This window comes from Lissotriton helveticus, chromosome 3_1 (assembly GCF_964261635.1).
Source record: "Lissotriton helveticus chromosome 3_1, aLisHel1.1, whole genome shotgun sequence".
NCBI classification, from domain to species: domain Eukaryota; kingdom Metazoa; phylum Chordata; class Amphibia; order Caudata; family Salamandridae; genus Lissotriton; species Lissotriton helveticus.
The window spans coordinates 50,698,386-50,724,896 of NC_136061.1; the positions used below are offsets into that span (position 1 = coordinate 50,698,386).

The following is a 26,511-nucleotide window of genomic DNA, read 5'->3' on the forward strand; positions in this document are numbered from 1 at the left end:
AATAAACAGTGTGGTGGAGCAATGCCCAGTGGGAGTCAGATGATGAGGAAGCATAAAGAAGTCATTGTCCATCCTAAGTTCTAGCTGACCATCCAAGGATTCCACTCAGTGGAATGAATGTCAACTTATGAACCTTATATAAAGTGTTAATGTGTCACTTCAGGGTAAGTCAGCATGTCAGTGAAGCATGCTTTACTACTAAATCAAACATTGCATGCAGCAAGCTGAAATCCATGCAGCCTTCACCTTGCAAAACACATATACAATGTGGGGCAGATTTATGATAACTGGCGCATCCCCAGGGATGCGCCAGTTATTTTGCGCCGCAGCTCCGCCACCCATGGTGCGCCGCATTTACAATGCGGTGCACGATGGGGCAAAAACGGCACAGATGCGTGACGCATCTGTGCCGTAAAGGTGGCGCATTGCTGGAGTTGCGTCGCAAGCGCGACGCAGCTCCAGCAATGCTCGGGGGTGCCCTATCTTGTTAATGCTGCGTCAAGCCTTACGCCTGCTTCAAGCAGGCGCAGGGTTTTGACGCAGCATTGGCCTGAAAGTGACTGAGTGAAATCTTATAGATTTCGCTCAGCCACTTTTGCGAGGCGCAGATGCCCCGGAACGCCCACCCTGCGCCGGAACGCCCACATATGGCGCAGGGCTTTACAACGTGACGCATCTGCCTAGATGCGTCACGTTGTAAATGGGTCGTAGGGATGCGCCACGTTTACGCCACCGTTGCGTGACGCAAACGTGGCGCATGACCAACATAAATCTGCCCCTGTGTCTTTACCACTTCAAACCTGCCTACATTTGCAAACCTGAGCCCCTTTTGTAGGTATCTAATCCACTAATGGAAGCCACTATTAATATGGTGCCCTGGCCTATTTTCTGTCCCAACTCAAACATGTTCAGCTACATGACACAATATATGCCTTTGTTTGAGCCATCATTGTCACCCCACAGAGGTTGATAAATCACTGGGAAAAATAGAGGATTAAAAGATTTAAAGGATCAGGATCACTAAATGCATGGATCAAAATCTTCCAACCTGTCCACATTAAGTCAAATGTAAAGCAGAACTACTCACAAAAGAGATTCATGACCTAGTCCTCTGTGATACATCCATGAGCAATACTAGCCTTTTGTAATTATCTACATACAGGATTCTGTCTTCCATACTTTCATTTTTCCACTCACATCTACCCACTTTTTTCCAGTCACTCAATTGTTCTCTTTCTCCTGTTGTCTTTTAATTCTTTACTCACTTTTACCAAGTCTACTTTTCTCTCTGAGTCTCTCTGCTCTGTGTAAGTCTTCTTATCATTTTACTTCCTATGACCACTTACCTTCTGTTTACTTCTCTCAACCCTCTATCTCCCCTTCGGTACATTCACCTGCATGCTGCCCTTCCCTCACTTCTAGTCTGGTGCACCTTTCCTTCTCTTACCCTACACTTTACTCCTGCTTATTCTTGTATTGTATTGTATTGTAAGGGGTGCTTATAGAGCGCACTGACACCGTGGGTTTCCTGGCGCTGGTTGGATGCAGAGGGGACAGGGGGACTTAACTAGATTGGGGGAACAGCCAGGTTTTTAAAGATTTACGAAAAAGAATCAGAGAGTTGGAGGTTTTAAGGGAGAGAGGGAGAGAGTTCCAAAGTTTGGGGGCCAAATATGCAAATCTTCGGCCTCCAGATCTGCAAAGTTGGAAAGAGGGAATGGTCAAGAGGTGAAGATGGGAGGATCTCAGATTCCGGGGTGGGTCATAAGGCCTGATAAGAGATTTCAGGAAGGCGGGACAAGGCCCAGCTAGCGACTTGAAGGTGAGGCAGCCGATCTTAAAGGCAGCCCTTGAAGTGACAGGGAGCCAGTGCAGTTTGGAAAGGAGGGGCCAGGCAGATTGCCACTTCGAAATCCCAAAGGCCAGTCTCGCCGCTTGATTTTGAACAGCTTGCAGTCTGGCCAAAGATGTTTTAGGCAGACCGTGATAGATCGCGTTTGAAAAATCTAAGCGGGAGAGGACGAGGGCCATGATGACTTGCAGGAGGGCATCAGGTGTAAGGAGGTGAGCCACTTTCCTAATCCTGCGCAGCTGGTAAATACAGGAGGAGACCACCGTCCCCACCTGAGGCCCAAGGGATAGACCGGAGTCAATGGTGACCCCCAGACTCTTCACCGAGGCCACGGGGATGGGAGAGGGGCCAAGTTCCGCCGGCCAGAAGTGTGGCCCCCAGAGGGTGGCACTCCTGCCGGGAAGGAGGAGCTCCGTCTTACCAGGGTTTAATTTTAGCTGATTTTGGCCCATCCACTGGAGAATGTGGGACATGACTGCCTGGAAGTTGGGGATAGCGGAAGGGGAGTTGAGAGAAAAGATGAGTTGCAGGTTGTCCGCATAGTTGAAAACGGTGACGTCCCACTGCCTCAGAGAAAAAGAAGAAGTCATCGCAATACTCAGTCAAACTGAAATCTGGACACTGACCCACTAGATGAAAGGTATTGACACAACCCTGTGCTTCTATTTCTACAAATGTGGTAGAAAGCCACCTATATCACAATGCACCATCTGTGGTTCTGTTTTAGCATATATCTGCTTCATTGAAGCTCGTAAGAAATCCGGGTACAAGCATACCATAGGGCACTTGCCTCCAGCTGTAACAAATGAGGTCTTTTGGCACTAATATTCTGGGACCTCCTTGTTGCAGACACCCCACTGGGAACCAATTACCCCTTTTTAGCCCTTGACTCTCAAGATAATGAGGTGGAGTAGTTTAAATCCTACTCAGGCTAGACACTAACATCTCAGCAATACAGCAAACGACGCTTAATAATTTGCTGTCTAGCCAGTACTTTTTCACACATGCAATAAATAGCATGCACAATTTAAGAATACATGCAGAAAGGCAGGTGGAAATGCCATTGGTGATAAATTCTAAAGGGCCTTTTAACTAGTGGTGGGCGTGGTTCACGAAGTAGCGTTACGCGTAGCTACGCGAAGTGCACTTCGCACTACGCGAGCTACACTTAGCACTACCCGAACTGCGTAGTAGCATGTTGGCACTGTGCAAGATGTCGTTTTCAATGATTGTACAGTGCGGACAAGCATCCGACACTGTGCATTCATTGAAAACAGCATCTTGCACAGTGCGACCTGTGCTTTTCTGCCGCTCAAGTAGATTTTTACTCGAGCTGCAGCTTTCTCAACGCGGACTGGCAGTTTCTCATCGCGAGCGTCCGCGAGCATGCTCGACCACTTGCATTGAGAAACCTGACCTCCCCGTGTTGGAAATCTCGCCGGTAGGTTTATTTTCCATGCTCGCGATTGGCAACTTGATTTTGCTGATCGCGAACAAGGAAAAAGTCTTGCGAGGAAGTCATTTTGCTTGCTCGCGGTCGCCAACTTGATGTTGGGGACCGCGAGCAAGCAAAAAATGACCGCTGCAATACGCTACGCTGCGCTACGCATGTTTGCACTGTGCTCCGTGCAGTTTGCGTAGTGCGAAGTTGCGCAAACTTCGCAAACTACGTGAGCGTAGCATAATGCTTCGCCCAGGGTTACTTTTAACCAATAAGGGGACTACATGGAAGTAATCTCGCACAGGTCAGTTACACTGCTAGATGTAGCCTGTCCCCCTGTGGTAGAGGCACCTTTAACTATCTGCATGCCAGTATGCCCTAACCACTAGAAGTTCTGGCCCAGATGTTCCACTGCTTCTCACCAAGTGTGTATTGCATTTGTGATGCCAACCCAGTGCAAAGTGATGGGCTGGGGTATACTATTCAACTCAAACAAGGATATCCTGTGGAAAATATACCAAAGTAACACAAATGTGTGCTATGCATCAAGCGGGCATTCAATGGGTGATGCTTGGGCATTCCCATGCAACCAGGCATGGATTTTGGTGGAAATACCTTTATATCATTCGTAACAGGGATTTGCTCCAAAACCTTATGCCTCCTTGAGGCAGGCATAACGAGGAGAAATGGTTTAATTTCTCCTTAGGTTTCTGACTTTAAATATGTGCCGCACTTGATAACACGCATACAAAAGAGGGAAAAGTCTTAAAGCATAGTTTTTATACTGGAAGGATCCATTTTCAGTACAAAACTACTTAGGACACATGCTTAAGATTGGAACAAAATTCTAACTATAATGGAGGGAATAGTTACTGCAAGACTGTGAGAGGGAGATGGGGGACCTGAGATATGTGGAAACACAAGATAGTCTAGAAATAAGAAAAGATATAACACAAGGGGAGACTGGGAACACAAGAAAAGGCAGATGAAGAAAGGGAAAAGGGAGTAAGGGTGAGAAAGTAGGAGAGAGAGAACACGAGACATAAATGGCGGAAGAGGGAATGAGTGAGAAGACACAAAGGGGTGGCAGAAGCAGTGTTTATGAATAGGTGGATGAAAAAAAGGCTCTTCAGGACCTGTTGGTCTATTCTTTTTTTTTCTTTCTTGACCATTTGACCCGTCTTCTGTTATCACACAAGACGAGGTCAGATGTAATACAATCAGATTCCACCTGGGGTGGCCCTATCCCTAGGACCTTGAGTACAAGTGAGAGAGGATTGTGATCACTCTCCGGCCTTGTATCAATAGTCATATCAATTACAGCTGCCCAAGATTCGATATTGATTAGTATATAGTCAATGCGGCTTGCGCAGGACCCATTGTCAAAGGTTGGCTTCCCCTCCTTATCAGATAAACTACGGCCATTCACTGCTCGGAGCCCCCATTCCAAGCAAAGCCCAAGCCAATTAAAAGCAGCCACAGTTCCCCTGACACCCTTGGTAATTGCTAGCGGGGGGATATTCCATGTGGAATCTTCTTCTAAGCCAACATCCTCAGCAAGGTTCAGGATGGGCTCAAATGAGCAGTTCAAGTCGCCAGCCACTATAGTGAGCTGGTCGCTTTTGTGCTCATTCAGAAAGGCTTCTAGATCGTTAAGGATCGGTTGTTTCTTTCCGCCCTGGCATCCTCTGGCATAGATATTAATAAGGATTATATCTTTACAGTTATCCTTACTTAAGGATATACAAAGAAGATCAGGATTCATCCCCACTATTTCTCTTGCGTTGAATCCCAAGCTGTTTTTTATCCATATGGAGAGACCACCCGAGGCCCTGCCCTTCATGCCCTGTATTGCCGGTTTATAAAAGTTTAGATAGCCTAGTCTAAACAGTGGGGCAACTGACCAGGTTTCCTGGAAAAAGATGATATCATGGGATGAGATGTAATCTGCCCAATCATCGTTGTCCAGGCGACCCCGTAAACCCGCTATATTCCAGGATGCTATTTTGATTTGGTTAGCAGGGGGGCTAGTGCAAGGGGATACATGCTGAGCTAAAATTCCTACCTCAGCCGGGAGGGGATTGTGGGCATTGACAATTATTATTTGTTGATCTAATGGCAACGTTGGACAAACCACACTAGAACCTTTCGTGGTGTACATAATAGGGTCTGCCAGCTCCCTTTTTATGTTTACCCCCCGAGTCAGTCAACCTCCTCTAGGCAGCCGAACATATTAGACGTAGGGACACCCTGCCACCAGGCACTCTGACTTGGTCCCCCCTTCCTAAAGCCCCTGTTCATGGGCTTATGAATTGTTTTCCAAGTCCCACCCATCCTATGCTGGTTTCTGGGAGGGTAGAAAAAAGTGAGGGGTCTAACAACAACTGTCTGGTCATCTTCACAAGAGGCCCATGAACAGAGGTGTTGTGCAGTACGGGGGTCAGCAAAGGTTACCACTATACAGTCGCCCATGATGGATTTGTGGCTCGGTCCGACCCAAGGTACTCTTCGCACCATTAGAACCCGGCTTCTTTGGTGACTTGGGAGCTGTCTATTTGTATTTAGCCAGTGTGTTACCTTGTTTTTAAGGGACCAATGGTCCTCTTTTGCTAGTGGGTCAAGAGTTGGTACACCAGCCAATACAATGGCATATGGACTAGCTTCCGGTGGTAGGTCAATATAGCCACCACGGAAGTTGGGTCTACTAAGTTCAAGAGGTGGCTGGGTATTGAGGGATGACTGGTTGAGTTGCCGATCAGCTAATGGCACAGGTTTTGAACGTGCAGTATTCTGCTGGGGATGTAAATCAGCCCCAGCACGAGAGGCAGTGATCTTTGGTTTGGGTGGCACTGAGGACTCCTTCGGGAGGCAAGCCCTAAGATTTGGGATGGGGACGATGTTATTCCCTATTTTTGTGCGAGGTTTAGGTACAGGTTTGGGTCCCAGAGAAGGAGCAACAGGTGCATCTACTTCTAAATCTAAAGGTTGTGAGGGTAAAACCTCCCCCTGTGAAAATCCAGCTTCCATCTGCTTGAGACTAAGACTGGCCAATGTAACGATTGTCCTGTCCATCTCAAGCAGATGGTTTTCCATTCTGGAAAGTTTGAGTTCCAAGGGGGTGAGTAACTTCTTAAGTGTATCCCAAACAGTTTGTACTCGAGCCAGGAAGAGATTTAACCTGTTGAACATTCACGGCTCCCTCCAAGACATGGGTAGTAGCACTAACAGGCAGATCTATGTAGGTTTTGTCATTCGATTCCCCAGGGACAGAGGCGCCTAATTTGCGTCGGCAATTAAAAAACTGGGCTCTCGCAATTTTAGCCTTTTTGCGGGCGAATGCAGACCTAGCCAAGCTCTTCTTTTGCTGGAGCGCCATTTTTTTAACAGTATTGTAAGCCTTTGTAGCAGCCCTAGGCGATTTACCCTTTGCCTGTAAGCTTACACCAACCACAGGATTGGGTAGCGCAACCTCCCCCGGAGGTTTAGGTGAAAAATCCTTCACTTGGTCACATGGAGGCAGAGATGGGCAGTGATGTATTTCTGCCAGTGTAAGCAGGGGGCGAGGGCCTGTTGTACGCTCAGGGGTAAGAGCTAGAGCAAGGTTGCCTAGTGATGATTTTTTTGAAGAGGCAATGCTTAGAGACAGTTTACGGGCAGCATCAAGTTCGAGGGAGACCCTGTGTTGCATTTTATTAATTTCGGCGTCTATGGCCAGATTAGTCTTTGTTAAAAAGTCATCCAGGGTCCCACTAGGTCTACTGAGTCCCCTAGCAGTTTTGCTGCGTGTGGCTCGTGTACACATTATAAACAGTGAGGAGCTAAACCACAGATGAAATAAAAGTTAGCTCACATGAAATTGGACAGCCGTAGACCCAAATGACGTGGCCCAGCCCAGACCTCTTAGACCTCTTAGACCTAACGGCCTCAAACGGCCCGCTCTTTGCCCGGTCTTAGCCCCGGCCTTTGCCCCGCTCGCGTCCCGCGTGCGCGTTACTGTCACTGATTATCAAGGAGAAGGACTGGTGGAGTGGGCGGGAAGAGGACCAGCTGCGGCCGATCAGCGCCGCTGAGCACGCTGGTCCTCGCAGTCCCGCCTCTTGCCTTGGTGTCGAGCTGTAATGGCACTAAAAGCGAGTTGGTGCTCCAATGCACGTGCGGAAATCCAAGGGCAGGATCCCCACCAAAGTCTCTAGCCTACGAGCGGCTCCCGCGAAGCGGGGGCCGCGAGGCGTGGCGAAGTGGCCAGAAAAACGGACAGGCAAACAGGAACAGCAATCCAACAATCCAGGAAAGGTCTGTGAAGGAACCCAAGCAGCTCTCGCTCCGCGATGTTTTAACGGGTGGAGGGGGCGGGAAGAGGACCAGCTGCGGCCGATCAGCGCCGCTGAGCACGCTGGTCCTCGCAGTCCCGCCTCTTGCCTTGGTGTCGAGCTGTAATGGCACTAAAAGCGCGTTGGTGCTCCAATGCACGTGCGGAAATCCAAGGGCAGGATCCCCACCAAAGTCTCTAGCCTACGAGCGGCTCCCGCGAAGCGGGGGCCGCGAGGCGTGGCGAAGTGGCCAGAAAAACGGACAGGCAAACAGGAACAGCAATCCAACAATCCAGGAAAGGTCTATTCAATTTCACAGATTTAAGAAACTAAGGATGTATGCACTGAAGCTACACATGCATTGTATTGTATTGTATTATTATTATTATTTGTATGGCACCTTTCTAACTTTGAAGAGGACCCAAAGGACTTTCCTTGTAGTCAGGTAAGTATGTACTCTGGGCCAATATTTAGAGTTTGGAGGACAGGAAATGATCTGCCCGTCTTGTTTGGAGACTGGCGAACCTTAAGGTTTTTGTCAACAGTGCCCCCGCTGGCTCCGGCAAAAATAAAGCTTCCTCTAATGGCTCAATGAAGTAGGGGCTGTTGACAGAAGGGCATTACACCACCCACAGAAAAAGTAAAACACTCTTTCCTACTACATATTCCAGTGTGTGGTGACATTTTGGCTTTCAAAAGAAGTTGCGCGTGCCTTGGAAAGTGAAGACCCGTACCTGTATTACGGGTAAGCGTCCAGACCCATACAGGTCGTCCAATGAACACTGTGTAGAGACCCCTCAGAAGCCTCAGCTCTCATGGCACTGGAAAGCAAACAGTAATCACTCTACAGAGTCCACCAAGCAGACACACTGTGGAGTAGTGTGGCTCACTGGTTAGAGGCAGCAAACCCGAGAGCAGAAGTCGGCCCGGGACCAGGGTTCAATTCCCAACGCGGCAGGGTCGTGGACCTTGGTCAGTGGACTCGATAATTCTCGCTTCGGTGCTTACTCTAATCAGGGGTTCCACTCGGCAACTCTGGGCATTAGCTTGCCTAATCTCCACAACGGCCCCATCAATTCCGGGGATGCCTGGCTCCACCTTGGGGACTCCCAGCAGGGACCATCCCACAGGGAAAGCCAGGACGGGTTCCCCAGAGTTATACAGCACCAGGAGACCTATGGACGGGTAGCAGTGCGCTTTACAAGCTCAAATACATACATACATACACATACACACAAACCCATTCAGCACTACATGGAGTTTACCCATGCGCCATAAATCAACCTCTGATGCCACTCATAATTCACCAGTAATCACGGTGTGAAGTCTACCCAGGAGCGAAAAGAAGCCTATTCCCAGGTGGGAATATTAAGACACCAGTGAATTATATATAGATCCTATCTAGAAGCAACAGAAGCCCAGCCCCTGGTGGGAATGATAAATCTCCTTAAATCGGAACTAATCGGGCACAAGGCATGAGTATTAATTAGTAAAATTGGGTCAGATGGTTGAAGATCAGTTTGTGACCACTAATTTTGTGACCAGTAAAGAATTTAATGAACCAACTTATGTACTAATAGGTAGCTAAATTCTGATTCAGAGTGCGGTGCAATCCAACCTACCTGATGAATATTAATGAGCTAGCGCACCATTAGAAATGGGGCTTCTGGTTGGTAGAGTATACACTCTGTCCAAGCATGAATGAAAATCCTAGTCTGGGTATGTCACTACACAGACTAAATTATCCTGTGCTCACCCTTGGGTAGCGTGGCACAGAGAAATCAGGCTTAACATTAGAGGCAATATGTAAAGTATTTGTGCAACACTTACACAGTAAAGAGCGAAACACCACAGAAAGGCTCAGTGTTGAAAGATAAAGTATAACTTTATAAATAAAACAAGATACAAGCAACAAAAAGCCAATATGTAGGAGTTGTGAATTGAATTTTGAAGGAATAAATGTCAAAGTAACGCTTAGAAACAAATAGTGCTTAAAGGGTTAACTGATCATGCTGGACTGGGACAAATTCAAGACTTCAGTCTGACAACGAGAGAGCGTTGGCTAGATACAGGGACCCACTTAGGCCTGCTGAGCAAAAGTACCTTCATCCTAGGTTTGCGCTGACAGAGGTGGGGTGCAGCTGAGCGATGTTTCGGTGATCCCCACTGCAGCAGTGGCTATGCAACAAGGGCCGTGAGTGGAGTCCTGGAGTGTGGCGGGTCCCAGTGCAATGCGGCAGGTCTGGATTAAATGCGCTGCTCCGATTCCAGCGACAGCAGGCGATACGTCAAGAACACTGCAGCAGTCCTCTATGTCCGTGTCCAACTTTCGAGGCCTGGGCTGGCACCTCATGGCAGGACAGACTCACCAACAAGGCTCGCCCAAGGTTTGGAAAAGGAGAGTTCTAAATCTTTTGTGTCCCTGAGACATAGGCAACAGGACGCAAGCCAGCAAGCGCTTGGGATCACTCTGGGTTCAAGTGATGTCAGCCCAGCCCTTCTCACCCAGGCAGAGAGAGAGAGAGAGCAGCAGCAGCACCAGCAGCGCACCACAACAAGGCAGAAGTCCAGCAAACAGCAGATCCAGCAGAGGGGCAGTACTTCAGCAGCAAAGTGGTTCCTCTTCTTCCTGGCAGAGTGGCCACAGGTCCAGAAGTGTCTACTTTGGTAAGGCTAGAGACCCAGAACTTATACACAAATGTACCTCTGAAGTGGGGGTGAGTTCAAAGAAGAGTCTTTGAAGTGCACACTGTCCTTTCTTCCCAGCCCAGGCTCCAGACTATCAGTAAGGGTGGATCGCATCCCATTGGGTTGCGTCAGGTTGTTACTTATTGAAGTGTAAGTGTCAGCCCTTCCATCCTTTTCTGCCCAGGAAGGACCATTAAAGAGAGAGATGTTTGTAGATGGGAACTGAGATACAGCTAGCCTATCTGTGTTTGTGGCTGTCTAGAGGGAATGCACAAAGTGTAGCTGTCAACCACCCCAGACGTGTATTGGAGGCAGGCTGCAAGGCACACAGAACTAAGAGATGAGAAATGCCCACTTTCTAAAAGTTCGTGAGTAGACCATGCACTCCTAAATTTCAAGCAATGTACTCTGCTTTTGACCTAAGATTTTGCTCTGTGTGCTACACCTTCTCTTGTATTTACCTTATACTGTGAAACTTATATATGGTGGGCCAGATTCCAGTACACATACGTTGTGCACACCTTTACCAAAGAAGCAAATTGGCTTCTGGCCCCCCATATATAATCAATCGTAATTTGTTTTGAAACACTTGAATATCACATATGAGTTGTGCACACCTTTGTCCAATATAACAAAGTCGCTATGTAGGGAGTCCGACTTGCGCTCCATAGATGCCATATTAATAATCGTCTCCAGCCTGGTGTCCACCTCACTGGTGTCATAGATTGAGGCCTTTTGTTCTTGCCTCTCCGTCATGACACCAGCAATGTCAGCCAGTGACTCATCCATCCTATGGAGCCAAGGGCAGGTATCTTTAATTGCCTCAGCTTTATCTTTATTAGGACAGAGGGACCTACAGATTCCCTCTAGGCTGCTCGCTATGGTCTTCATCCCAGCCCACACCACATCAACCATCCGGTGCTGGACTCCCACCAGTCGCCGCTGGAAGTCACTTGGGGTTCACAGAATCCACAGCATGGCTTGGACTGGCAGATGGGGCATGCCCTCTCTTCTACCTCCAGAACAGTTAGGGTTCAGAGAATTTTCCCTGCTTCATAGGGTGTTAGAATCTTTGTCCATTCAACGTTCAAGCTTTGGTACATGCTTCCTGAGCATTTGAGAACTCAAACAAATTGCAGATCTTTCTAAAACAGCTAAAAACTTGGCTAGTCCAATGTTTAATGTAGCTGCATTCTCTCTCATTTATGGTGACCTCCTCTGTGCAGAACCTATCAGAAAGATGCCTTTGGGCAAACACAGCATTCTATAAAAATAGTAAACAAATAACTAAATGAAAATACATAACTAAATGTCCTGTGGGTGGCAGGTTCTCTGGAGATCCTGCAATGCTGTGATCCCTTGCCATTACTGTAGACGGACATTCGAATGGGCCCAGTAGTTGATGGAAGGTGTCACCATCCATTGGGGCAGGATGTCATCACCAACATTTTGCTCATCCAGGACAGGCAGCTGGACGTGGTTGTTTTTTGTCCCTCAGCAATTCCCTCAAAATATGTTAATGATGGTCTATGATAGATGTTGACATAAGTACACTGGGTGACATAAGGGCTTTACGTTCATTCACTTTGTGCTACACATAGTTGTGTTGAACGTGTCTTACTACAAGCGAAAGAGGCCAAGTTACACGGGTGTTGCCTTTCACATGGCAATGTCTTTACATTGTTCACATAATCACTGTGTGACAAGGCACACCCCACATTGCAAGGCAGTTACACAGCTTGCTTGCCTGCCCTGCCTGAAAGGGGAGTGCAAGTAAGGGTACCTTTTACCATGCTGCTTAGTGGATTGTATATTTACAGGACTAGATTGATGTAAGGTTCACCTATTGACACCACTGCTGAGAACATTGCACCATATCACCAGCATGCCTGCATTGCCTCTAGCCATTGCTTAGTCCGCAGCTCCAGACAAAGTAATGTTTTTTTGTCATCTGTTGGCTTTATCCCTGCACGCTGGCTTTCACACAGTACACCACGCCAATCTGCTTTGCTCTGATGCAATACATGCACTTTGTGCATTCAAGTGGCTTATGGGTTATATTTGACACTCATCCATACAACTGTCCACAGCAAGCTGCCTTGCTACAATGCAGGGATTTGTCAGATCATGTTTTCACAATACTGTGCTTATTTGTGTGGAGTCCTGTAATTTTCTAGGATACACAGTAATCTCCAAAGTGCAGAACAATAGACACTGTGTACCATCCTTGAAAGCGATAGGCACCGTCACTCTCGGAAATATGCCACCATTGAAGCTCACTCCATTTTGTCATGACCCAAGTTGTGGATCTGCAGAGATGCACAAATCTCTTCACTCAGCCTCACTCACTCATAGCTGTATATGACTTCTTGGTCAATAATCATTGTGACCCCAGGACTAAACTTCCTCTCACACACTGATAACACCCAGGCCAGACATTGACTCTCAGGACATACTTACACCACCTTCATGTGTTATATCATGCAATTCACAAACATGTCTATGTGAGACCTATGGGTAATGCTGAACCACACCAAATAATAGTGAGCATATTCTGTAACAGCTACTAACCCTGGTTGACTGCATCACTAGACTCAGAATATCATGAATTTCAAAACGAGGGGCTGTGCCGCGACTGCTGCTTCCCTGTCAATACAATTACAGTTTATTTTTCTCGTTGGCTTGAAAACTGATGGAACATATTTTATGTACAATCCGAAGGAAACTGCATTTTATCACAATGAATACATGTTAAGCCTTGAGAAAGCCCTGGTCCAATAGACCATTTGGGGCGAAACACGTGTTGGCTGCTTGCATATTAAAAATGTTTTCAAATACTTCAAAAAAAGGATATAATTAGGCTGTGGGGTTTTAGGTTTAAACCTATAATAACTGATAAAACCCCACTGAAAGAAAAATAGCCCTCACCGGTGAAAACATATAAGCACTGAAAAAACACCCGCACAACCACAAACTAAATGCCGTTCAAAGAAAGGAAAAAGAAAGTGAAAGAGTCATTTTGTTCTTACTGAAGGGGTCAATAAAATTTTACTTTGTTATACAAGCTAGCAGTAAGAAAGACTGGCTAACATTATTCTGCTTGAGTTTTGTTCTTTAGGGATGCCACTAAAATATTATTTCTTCTTCCTTTTACTTTTTTCAGTTTTATGGCCTTTGGTCTAAAGATGCAGGGTTTAGTTTCATGTTTTAGGTCTAGTTTAATTATTTTATAAACTGTGGAGACTCAGGACATATCAAGCTCATATTTGTTATGTTGGCTACATTTGATTCTTTCACTGATAGGTAAAATGACCAGTTTCAAAAATAAAGACTGTTACAAAAAAAGAAAGCACACAAACAAATTGTCTTTTCTTCCAAACTCAATATTAGAATCAAACATAAATCTTTTTGGAAGAACTAAATAAATGAGGAGACATCGCTCAAATTCTCTTTGACTAGGCCCAGACACCTCACCCTCCAACCAGCCCCAAAACCTGCCCATCCTCCTGAACACCTATCTCACCTTATTCCCTGTTTCACATCCTCCAGCTTTGACATAACAGACTTTTCTGCTTATGGCTCCCTCCTGACACCAACTACACCATAACCCACGCTCACATCATATGTAGAATGTAGTACAACAATGCACTCCTCTTCAGTATCCCTTCACAGCTGCTACACAAGTGGAAACTATCACTCAGAGCAGGGCATGACTATCACTCAAGCTACCTTGCTGCACACACATCACACTTCTCCTCTTTGGAGAATACAATGGCTTCCCATTCAGACGCACTTGCAGTTGAATGTGCTCAACCACACCTACATGGCAGTATACTACCAGGCACCCACCAATCTCACACGCCATCTATGCTGCCAACAAACACTCATGTACCTCAGGTGTCCATCACTTGCATTCACCCCATCCCCCCAAACCTTTTGTACTAGACAGGACTTAGGGGCCGATTATGATTGCGGTGAATCCGCATCCTCCAGGCCGGCGGAAGCCACCGTCGGCCCGGAGGATGCGGATTCACCTCTGAGGTGTTTGTAAAGACCCCCCTGCCAGATTAGGATGGCTGGGGGGTCATCGGCGGACGGGGAGACCGTCCGCTGCTTTCCCGCCGTGGTCGCCTTCAGACCGCAGCGGAAAAGCTCTAATATGGTGGCGGTGTCTATCAGACACCGCCAGCCATATTAGGATTAGCCTTGGGACATGCCTTTTCTCGGCGGCAATGCTGCCACGAAAAGGCATACGGTCTTTTCTTGGGGGCCCGTTGCAGGCCCCCAGGGTGGAGAGGGGGTGTGGGTGCACATGGGGGGTACCTATGGTACCCCCTGCATTTGCTTGCACAAAGCGGCAGGCCCCGCGCGGGGCCTGCCGCTTTGTGCATGCAAATACACTGCATGCAGTTTTAAGATTGCGGAAGGTGCTGCTTCAAGCAGCACCCGCCGCAATGTTAAAAATACAAGATGTGACGCACGGAGGGACCGCCGCTGCCCCTACGGACGGTCCCTCCACCTCCGGGATGGCGGACGGACGCAAGTCCGTCGGCCATCCTAATAGGCCCCAGAATTAACTTAAGACAAAATCCTAAACTTACTACTTTTTTATTCACAGAAGGCATTTTGTAGTAGTAAAGTTAGGATTTTGTCTTAAGTTTGACTTAAGACAGACTTAAGACAAACTTAAAACAGACTTAAGACAAACTTAAGACAAACTGAAGACAGACCTAAGACATACTTAAGTCAGGCTTAAGTCAAACTTAAGACAAAATCCTAACTTTACCACTACTAAATGCCTTCTGTGGATACCAAAAGTAGTAGGTTTAGGATTTTGTCGTAAATTAGTTCTGTGAATCTGGCTCAAGATTTGTGTCATTTACTTATGGGGCACAGCGTTTATTGCATTTGCACCATAGTTTTAGAGGGGCAGATTTTAAAAGAATTTTAAAAATCCATCCGGAACTTAAGTGAAAATGATGCTATTGTAAAAGTGTTTCTGAAGCATCAGCTGCATAGATTGAAAAGGGGTGATGTAAATTTCAACAGAATATTGCTAACCTGTATTTTAGTCAACCATAATATATGTGTTTTTGTATATCTTTGATAACTAGCATTGGCTATGCCAAGTCCATTTTATGCATGTTCGGTGGTACAATGTATATTTCATGCATGTTGCATGTACAAAGACAATTTATACATGTGAGCATTGACTCAAATAAAATCTATTAATCACTGAGCATTAAAACATGTGCTCACTGTCATGTTGATTTGCATGCAATTCTAGATGGGTGATAAAAATAATTTTGCTAAAATATAATAATGTTATGCAATACAAATCATTTTTTCTTGGTAGTCAGCAGAAGTCACATGCAGTCACTGGTATATTACAATAAAAGTCATTCATTTTTCAGGATATATCACTTTTAGAATTGCAGCTGCTCCCTGGGTGCTTCTGAGGAGGGTGTGGCTATGAGACGCCTCTTACGACCATTATTACACTTGAGTAGTATTCTGGAACTGGCGGTGGTGGTAAGACCTGATTTTAAACTTTTTCCAAAGTGCCCTGCTGCTTTTGCATTTAAGCTTTTAAGCCTTGAGCGGTGTTTTCCATTAATTCTGAATCCTTGCTGCAGATAGAAGTGTGTGTGTGACATTCCCACCCTCGACTGTTCCTGGGGAGCCCAGGGTCTGAAGGAACCCCTTTATTTCAGTGTTAAAGAGTAAACAGTTTTGTGTTATAGTAAAACGAATGCTAAAGTAACCAACCTTAAAGGGGCTTGTGGCTTACTTTGAATGAATGCAATTTTTTTTCTTCAAAATATGGTTTTAATGTCATTTTTATCAGAGTGAAATGTTTATTTTAGGCTAAGAAAGCAATGTCTTTGTTTGCACGAGTGCTCGTAGTATATATGATTCAGCACCTTGGGTAATTTACAGCAGCGCACCTTCACCAGTGTCTTAAATGAGGCTTTTTGTCAGAATAAAAGGATGTGAGATAGCCTCAGGCGTCTCTTGAACAGGTGATACTTTTCGCAGTTTTCTGTTTTTAAATGCCTTCGCTATTCGAGTGAAGTGATTTTTTCAAACAAGCAGAGCTGATGTACTTTTGTGCCTGGAAAGAATTTTTGATAGTTTACAGAAATGTTGCTTAGTCTAATCTGAGATCTTCTGAATTGTGAGCACTCTGTATTTCTCATGAATGGTCAAAGTTTGCAGATAAGTATATGTGTGAGTGAGTCTGTCTCTGTCGCTGAGCTAGCCTGCCTGTCTGTCTTTCTGTCTGCCTTAGTGGATGTTGCGAGGGCACTGTTTGTGTTTGTGCCAGAGACGTTTTAAGGCATGCACAAAGTGGGCACTTGCCCAGGGGCCCAGCTGCCGAGGGGCCTCAGCAAAGTGAATTAATTTCCTTTCTGTTTCGCCTCTATTTTATTTCTCTATCTAAACCTCTCTCTCCTTCTCCCTCTGACTCTGTCTCTCTTCACTCTGTCATTTTAAGGATTTTTGGGGTCTTAGGCAAGACATATTTCAACTGTTTTTGTGTGACCCTCTTACACTTTAACATAAAATTGTACATTGAGGATCACTGACATAATATCGAATTCACAAATATTGAATTACCAAAATATCGAAGAAAAAATATAGAATGCAAAAATATCGAATTCCTATCTTCAAACAGGTAAGTACAAAAATATCGATTTTTTTTAGATGTCTTAAAAGTAATTTAAAATTAATGAAATAATAAATATAACATTTACTATTACCACTCCAGTGAGTGCAACAGTAGGGAAAGCGTTGGATAGCGTAGGGGTAAAAATTACTATTCCCACTCCAGAGAGTGCAACAGTAGGGAAAGCGTTGGATAGCGTAGGGGTAAAAAATACTATTTCCAATCCAGAAAGTGCAACAGTAGGGAAAGCGTTGGATAGCGTAGGGGTAAAAATTACTATTCGATATTACATTACTTACCTTCAATTCGATATTTTTCACCACTATATTCTGTCCATTGAATATTTCGTCCATTCTATATTTTGACTTCGATATTTTGGTAATTCTATATTTTGAATTCGATATTTTGTCTTGTTACCAGCTGGAAATGGGTACTAGAATTCTAACTTGTTCTCTACAGGGGCCCATGCATATGTCTGGCCCAGGGCCCCCTTAAGAGGACACTGCTTCGTGTCTGACTCAATCTGCTCTGTCTCTAAGGGGCAGATGTACCAGCATTTAATTTTGCAAGGCTTTAATTTGCAATTGCAATGACAGACTTTCAAAATGAACTGTATTACTGTGTCAATAAATATCACAGGAGTGAAGGAGAAGCCACAGGTAACTAGACCCCACTCAGCTTCCAGGTATATATTAAAAAAAAATATCAAAAGAGAGTGAGATTGTGTGTTCTGGTGGAATCCCTTAGGAAAAATCTGTGGGACCCTCAACAGCTATTTTCGGTCAATGGTATGTGCTTTGTCACTGACGTTAGTAGCATCATCATGGGGCCTTTTTTTCTCCACCAGGAGTAAATCTCTCTGATTGAAGAGATTAGTCAGAATGAGTAATTTAAAATCACCTCTTATCTAGATTTTTTTTATTGAAAACCTAGATAAGGGTAAGGTTAAAAAAGAAAAGTGGATGTGCATTTGGGATCTCTATTGTACCCCTCACATCACATAGTGAAAACAAGTCTACACGTTTCAGCATATCTGAGCCCTCAATGGGTCGGCGGCTTCATCAGGACCGATAGAATGGGGGGACCCCTTTGTTTCCCATGTCAGGGAGAACACTGTCTCCATGGTTTATTATGGTCTGGATTAATTTGTTCTGGGTATAAAGAAAACACTGTTCTCTGCTCTATTTTTGTTTAAATAAGCCCCATAGGTTTGACGGGTAGACGCTGTGGCCACCCTCTTGTGCTACAGGGCATCTGCATCAAACTGGTCCCTCCTTCCTGGATGTGTCACAGATTCATTAGCAATTACCAATGGGGTTGCAACTGACCTGCCTTATCAATATTCATGAGCTAGGTCACAATTTGCAATCCATTGGGAATGGGCAATAACACAGGGATGGTGGCCTGCTCGGGACATCAGACCACAATGTCTGTGTTTGCTTTTTCAATGAAGGAACCTTTTTTTTTTTAAATGCAGCATATCACAAATAAAAATGAAACGTTTAAGTTTCATTTTTTAAGAGCCGGCAGTGGTCCACTCTTAAAAAACATCGCAGCCAATCACAAAGGGAAAAGGGTTTGAGACTGACTTACCACCAATTTGAAATTGGTGGTAACTGCAATTGTTTTGCAACTGCATTTGCGGTCGCAAAACAATCTTACATCCCCCTGTGACTCGCTATTAGGAAGGGACACCCTTGGTACGCCCCTTTCCAATAGCGACTCGCAAAACCTATTTTGCAACTCGTTGACAGGTTACTGACTTGCAAAATAGGTTTGGTACATGCTACAACGCTTTCTGGTGGTCGCGAGATATCCAATTTCCCGTTTACTGCTGCTAAAAACGATCATACATGTGGCTCTATGTCTGTATCAGTGTGTCTCATCCCTCTCTCTTACAGATGCTGTAGAGGCTCAATCTGTCTTTGCATCTGGCCTAGTTTGTCTGTCTCTGTATCCAGCTCAACATGTCTCATAGCTGCACTTCTATCCAACAACAACAAATAGTTTGTCCCAATATAGCACCCTGAATTCTGCACCTAGAAGGCCTATGCACCCTGCTTCCACCTGGTGATACACAAGACATGCCTGGGTAAGCCCACCCACACAATCAGGCCCTTTTTTATTGGGAGAAATTTAGAAGGGCTGGGTGGTAGGAATTTTGTGGATCCCTGCAGAGTCAGAAACTTTCCTCACAGAAATGTGAGGAAAATATGTGATTTTTCCCAAATTTACATCTTTGTAGTCACAGCACCAAGACTCTCCTGGGTATCTAGTGTTCAGAAATATCTGAGGTTGGTAGGCTTCTATTGACACCTCCCAAGCAAAGTCAAAAAGTAATGCAGCTACCCACAATCTAAGAAGAAGGGAATTTGAAAAGTAAAATCTCGATGGTTTATTGTTGCTTTTTGGGGCCTTTCCAGCTGCACGTGATGGGCCCAGGCACATAATTAGTTTATTATTTAGTTGACTGTTTTCATCAGAAGTTTTGCAAATGTTGTTTGATATGCATTTTATGGAACTCTGCAAATTAAAAAATGTGCTCACATTTTGGGTATGAAAAATTGTGAGATTCACTCACTCCACTGCACCCTGTGTGTCTAGTTTTAAGAAATGTCTATAAGTGGAAGGTTCCCTACCACAGCCACCCAGACTGTAAGAATGATTGAATTTGGAAGGAAAGATCTTAATTTTCCTTGTGGTGTTTTAGGTCCTTTTCTGGCACAGGGAATACACCACCAACACAAATGGGGTATAGTTGTTATTCTGGGATGTGGGTAAAACATAATAATAGAACTCTTGTTATCAAATGAATGTATCTCCATTTTTGGCTTCCAAGTGAACCACAGCACGCAAGAACAAATACATCTTGCAAAATGCTTTCTGAATCACATGATATTATGAGAAATCCCAAATTTAGAGCTGTACAAGCTATCAACATTCCTTAACTCATTTTTTTGGGCACATTTAAAAAACGCATAGAATTCTTTATACTCATTTTCTTCTTGTATTACATTTTACCATATGAATGAGTGCATGGTTGTTTCAAAATAAAATAAAAATTATAAGCTGCAGCTCAGTTGACGGCTCTGAGTATCTGTATAATAATTTTGGGACCAGAAGAATCTAATGTGCATAACAGTAGATTACTTTTGTAAATCAGTCTTTTGGGCAGTATGTTATAGATTGAAAACATTGTCAGCAATTTCAATTCTTCCTATGTATGTGCAATTTAAATTTTTATTTCAAGGATCAGTTTATTTTTTATGATCTTGAGCGGGCTACTCAAATGACCTCGTTTTGAATTCTGAATTTTGTCTGCTTTTCAGAAATGTTCTCTCCTTTTGGCTGCCTCTCAACCCAGGTCCAGGTCTCTTCAGGTGTCTGAAAGAATATTGATTTTCTCTGAACCAGGATTTTGAGCTTTGCTTGAGAAGAGCAGCATGTACTGGAAGTTGAGTTGTCTCAGTTTGACTATCACTGAATCAAAGGTCCTTCTTTGCCTCTGAACTTCTCATGAGTAGTCCAGAAAGACCATTATCTTGGTGTTGCCATACCAGACCTCCCTAATTCATCTAATTTCTCGGAGTATCAGGTCTCGGTCTTGGACATTTAGGAAGTGTGTGATTAGTGGCTGAGAAAGTGCTCCCGATGGTGGTCTCACCCCAGGCACTCTGTGTGCCTATTTGATTAGAAAGCAGGAGGAGAATTGGGCGCTGGGAGGAAAGCCTTGAGCCATTCAGTGAGGAAGAGTCCAATGTTTGTTCCTTCTGAGCCCTCCGGGAACCCCATAAAAACGAAATTATTCCATCACGCCTAATTTTCCGCATAATCTGCTTTACAGGACACCTCCTTCAGAGTACTTGTCAGGCCAGAGACTTCTTTACGTTGGGTGTGAGACGCGTCCTCCACTGCGTATATGCGATGCTCCACCGGGGTGACTCTTTCTGACACATTACGCTAGTGAACCTTAGCTATCCTCCCCTCCAAGGCCTCTTTTGACAACTGAATTGCCTGCAGGATGGTGGCATTGTCCGGTGGGCGTTGGGGGTCTTTCCTTCATCCCCGGTCGTCTGGCCCATGGATTTGATATAGCTGCCCATTTTCCCTTGACTCACCGGTTTCGGCTCCTTGTCTCTTGCCATCTCATGGGCTGGGGGCTGCCTCCTCTCCTGTAAGACGTGTCTTAACTCTCACCCCCCCATGTTTCTTCTCCTTATTCCAGATCAATGTTCACGTTTCCAGATGGCTTTTCAAGTCTTGTTGGATAGCGGAGCTGTTTCTAGACTGCCAGCTGTTGAGGACCCAGGACTCACTCAGGTTCAGGCAACCGTGAAAGGGTAACACCCCCGGAGTGCCGCTCACCGGTCTCTCCTCCGTCTCTTCTTCCTTCTCCCATCTCTGTCTCTCTGTATCTGGCCCCCCACTGGCCCCTTGCTCTGGCATACCTTCTTCACAATAGGGTTATTTTCTCTCCACCTGGAACCTCACTGCGGACCACAGGGGGCCCATGGCCACCCAACCAACCAACGGGCTACTTTGAGCAAAGAGGGGTCAAGGGGAAGGATTTAATCACAAAGCTGGTTTTCCACTCTATTGCTGTCTGGATAAGTCTTTGGGTCCTTCTCAACCAAGATCCCAACTCTGCCTTGGTATTGCAGTGGCCTGGGTGTGGCTGGAATATACAGTGTTGGTCCTGTCTTTCCCTGAACTTACCCTGTCCTCCCAGCGTACCTTGTGGCAGCACCATGTGGGTCCTTCTGGCCTCCCAGGCATCCGGATACAGTCGATCTCCACTCTCCTGATGTGGTGGTCCTTGAGGCCTAGTCCACCAGGCCTCAGGGGCCGGTCTTGACTCTTTGTGCATGCCTGGGCCATCTTTCCCGGGTGGTGGTCTGGACCCACTCCTGCGTCTCTTTTTTCTTTCAAGCGGTAAGCCCTCGGACCCCGGGTACGTGCCATCCGCTCCCCCCTCATATTCCCTGGTGTTCTGCACTACAGGGAGCCCCTCCGGCACCATCCGTGGCTGGCCAGGACGCCGTGTACACCCGGGGTGTCACCAAGGGGCTTCAGCTGGGGCCGGAATGGAAGGCGTAGACCTGCCCAGGCCGCTCAGAAACCTTGTGGGCTCGGTTCCGGTGATCTCTGCAGTTTTCTGCTCTTGGCTTTCGCGCATGTGTTTACTTTCTTCACCCGCTTCCCCCAGGACTCTGCTCCGGGATGTCTTCTCCCAGGCTCACTGTTTCCACCTTTGCCTCCATCCCGGGAGCCTCCAGAATCTATTCTCTCATGCTGCTCACTACTCTTTCTGAAGAGGTAGCTTGTCTCGCCACCGCTTCCTGCAGCCACCGGCATTTTCTCATCTTGGGCTCTGCTTCTAGTGGTAGCTTGTCCCCCGAGTGTCTCTGGTTGGGACGGTCAGCGCTGTGGATGCCGATAGGGGGTATGCCGCCTCTTGTGGCCTCAGGGTGCCCCCAGTCCCGTCTTCACCCAACAGCCCAATCGTCTTCCTCAGCAAGTCGCCATTTTGTTAATCTTTGATGCTTCCGCCCCTTCCCGTTGTTTGGTGTGCCGGGTTCACAGGGCCATTTTCACGCACCTCCAGCATTTCTTGTTTGGTTCCCCCAGTCCAGGGAAGCCAGATTTATGGATCGATGGTAAAGAAAGAACAGGATTCATTAAGAGGATTGGCTATGGGCTGCCGGAACCTCGGCGGAGTGCAACTATGCGGCCATGTTGCTGGCCGCCAGTGACAATATTTTAATGCCAAAATGACCATCAGGCTCAAGCAAGTGAGTGTAGTCATGTGTAAAGTAATGAAGAATGAAATAGCTCAAGAGTTGTTTCACAGGACATAGAGTCTCAAGTATTGCTCAGGAGAAGTCTGAGTGTTTACCGCCAAGAAACGAAACAGCTTCCGATGATAACATTTTCCACAAATGAAGAAATACTGGCATAAAAGCATTCACAATTCATACCACAGGGACATGTCACACTAATCCATCATTCAGGTGCGGCAAAATCCTTAGGTGAAAAGGGGATGTATGACATTACAACGCATGCTTTTACCACGCATGCCTTTACAACGCAGTTTTTACAACGCATGCCTTTACAACGCATAGTGCTTAGGGGTGCTGGATAGTGAATAGTTTAATTTACTATTCCAACTCCAGTCCCCGTGGATAGTAGGGAAGGTGTTGGATAGTACATTAAACACATTCCCTATCCTAGAGCGCCCCCCAGCGCAATGCGTTGTAATGGTTTGCGTTGTAAAAGTTGCGTCGTAAAGGCACTGCGTGGTAAAAGTTGCGTTGTAAAGGATGTTTCCCGTGAAAAGGAGTCTAAGGTCCTAATTATGACTTTGACGCGAGACGGCAATGCCGGCAGTCTTAAGACCGCTGTATTACAACTGTACTGTTGGGCCGATAGTGTGCCGGCCGTGGTCTTGTACTGTCTGCGTTCTTTGTCTCACTGAGTGAGCCTGAAGCCAATGCAGCAGCCCAGCAGTGCCTGCACTGTCATACGGGTACTGCTGGCATGCACCATGTCTTGCATGGCACACAATGCACGCACAACAGTGCAGGCGTGGGGGAGGACACAACATGTGCCCCCAGCCTCATTACTGAATGGGCAACGATGCCCGAGGCCAAGTTTAGGGCTCCCTCCTTGTCGTTCTGCCAACTTTTTCAAGGCAGCTTCAGTGTATGTCGTAATGTGGATGGCGGTGCCGTACTCATTACCTCCTCAATTCCTCCCCACGCTGAACACCGCCAGCACTGCAGGATTCAGTTTTTGGTATTTGTGTAGGTTGAGAATCCTGTCACCATATAATTTTGAGGATGTGGTGAATGAGGGAGCATCTAAGCTGATTAATTTAATGGCTTACGGGAGATGGTGAATAAGGTTTATGAGGAGGGTTGAGGTGGCTTGAAAATTAATGTGTTCTGTATGTTGTGTGGTGGTGGTATTTCCCTTCATTAATAAAAATCTGCTGGGAGAAGGGTTGAAGTGACAGCATGATGGATTTAAAAATTGTTAAGCATCACCATAGTATTTTTGGTGTAAAAAAAATAAAAATAAATAGAGGGACATTGATGAGGAAGACTAACAACAGAATTTAGGATGGAATACACTGTCCGCCAAACTCTCAGTCCACTTGTCTCATACAGAGATGTGCAGACTGACAGACTGATAGAGTAGGACCATTGGGGAAGGGCAGTTCACAACCCTCCCTATTTGAGCTGATATATGCCCTTTTTTTCTATCCCTCACCACCAGGAAAAACCTAGTGATGAGGGTCAGAAAATAAGTTCATTATTTCTTGTCTTTCAAAAACACTTGTATTTTGGAAAAATAAAAATGTTAACAATTTTGTAGACAGTCATCAAAAACAGTGGCAGCTGTTCACTAAACTTTTTGAAACCCTTGCAGAGAGATGACCACTGGGTTGGCGGTCATCTTAAATTTGAAGGATGCTAATCTATCACGGGTTCACTAAAAGAATATTGAGACAAAAATATTGTGATACAGAAATCCTGTTTTAAAATGATCTATCACAACCATATAGTTTTCCTAAACAAATAATATATATATATTTATGTAATTTTTAATATCTGTTCTGTAAAACATATTTTTATTTATTGTTTACTGTTTTTGTGTATAATTAAATTAGAGATATTTAACTTTTTTGTAGTTTATGTTATATTTATTAATTAATTCTATATGTGTATGTAAATATATGTATATATGTTTACATACACATAGCACATTTTTTATATGTCTATGTAAATAAATGTGTATATATATATATATATATATATATATATATATATATATATATATATATATATATATATATATATATATATATATATATATATATATATATATCGCCACATTCAAGGTTCCTGCTTTAGGAAAGTACCGCACTCCAGCCAAAGTTTTCGTTTGTTTCTCAATTTATTCTGTGCACTTTACACCATCTACCACCAACACCTTACATTTACCTTTACATATACACATAATTAATAAATACAACACATAAACTACAAACCAATACAATACCTCTAATTTTTTTATAAAAAAATTAAAGGGTATATATTATATAAAAAAATGATTTGTGAAAATAATAATACAATTTAATAACTACATAGATTTATATATATTTTTCACCAAAGTAAGCCCGTTACAGAGGGCACACTTCACACAGCTGGTGCGAGAGTCAGGGACGGGTGTTCCCTGTCATTAATTCTTCACCAAACCAAATAAATCTCGCACTCCACCAGGATACTTTTTCAAAGCAGGTTTAATGCTCACCAACGCGTTTCAATCTTACGATCTTGCTCACGGTTTAAACATTTGTCCTTTTTTGCTTTCCATATTTATACCAGGAAATCATGCTAGCATTACAATGATGCATTCTGGTTCTGGTATTTCTATTATCACTTTTTACAATTATCATTACCAGAACATTCTTGCTAGCATTATTACAATGCATTATGGATCTGGTAGTTATATTGTCAGTTTCATTTTATCGCATTTTCTTAGTCTTAGATACAAATGTGTGACTTATATTAGGGCACTTAGTCCCCATAAAATGGAATGTTGCGTAATAATTATAAATGCACAGCCCAACGTAAATTATACAAATACAATTGTATAAAAGAACACTTACAAAATGTATCTCACTTAGAGATTACATACCCAAAAAGGACAAAAAGGTTTGGGAAAAAGGGTTAATAAGCGCAATGAATATATGATATATTTGTACTTGCACATACTAGTTAACAACAAATTGCTGTTAAACCTCTTCTATGCCGAGACTAAGAAAATGCGATAAAATGAAACTGACAATATAACTACCAGATCCATAATGCATTGTAATAATGCTAGTAAGAATGTTCTGGTAATGATAATTGTAAAAAGTGATAATAGAAATACCAGAACCAGAATGCATCATTGTAATGCTAGCATGATTTCCTGGTATAAATATGGAAAGCAAAAAAGGACAAATGTTTAAACCGTGAGCAAGATCGTAAGATTGAAACGCGTTGGTAAGCATTAAACCTGCTTTGAAAAAGTATCCTGGTGGAGTGCGAGATTTATTTGGTTTGGTGAAAAAAAAAAGATTTATATATATATATATTGCGCTCAAGAACTTCTCCGTGGTACAGAAAGAAGAGAGCAGCACTCCGGGGAATTACTAGGCAGCGTGCAGTTTATTTAGCACAAACAGACAAACGTTTCGGCAAAAAGCCTTCGTCGGTATATATACACATAAAATCAAATAATAAACTCATAATAATAATAATTAATATGTAAAAAATATTTAAAAAACTATTAAACTTGAAGAATAATAAATATACTAGTCCCACTTTAGTATGTGCAACAGTAAAGAAAGTATTGGACACTAAAGGGATACATTTTACTAGTCCCATGCTAGACAGAATAGTAGGGAAAGCCTTGGTTGCAGGAAAGATTAAATAAACTATTCACACACCAGTTGGTGGATTAGTAGGGAAAGTGTTGGATTTAGGTGGGGTTACATTTA

At 44.5% G+C, this 26,511-nt stretch overlaps 1 protein-coding gene across 2 annotated transcripts in view; it reads left to right on the forward strand.

Moving 5' to 3' along the window:
• LOC144824397 (solute carrier family 22 member 7-like) overlaps window positions 1-26,511 on the forward strand; it is a 327,454-nt gene that overhangs the window by 133,370 nt on the left and 167,573 nt on the right. Inside the window, exon 1 of one of the 2 annotated variants that reach the window (XM_078683506.1) lies at window positions 15,762-15,820. The exons of the other annotated variant lie outside the window; for it this stretch is intronic. The gene's annotated coding sequence lies outside the window, so the exon portion shown is untranslated. Of the gene's footprint in view, window positions 1-15,761; window positions 15,821-26,511 lie in introns of those variants that run through there. 2 annotated transcript variants of the gene reach the window in all.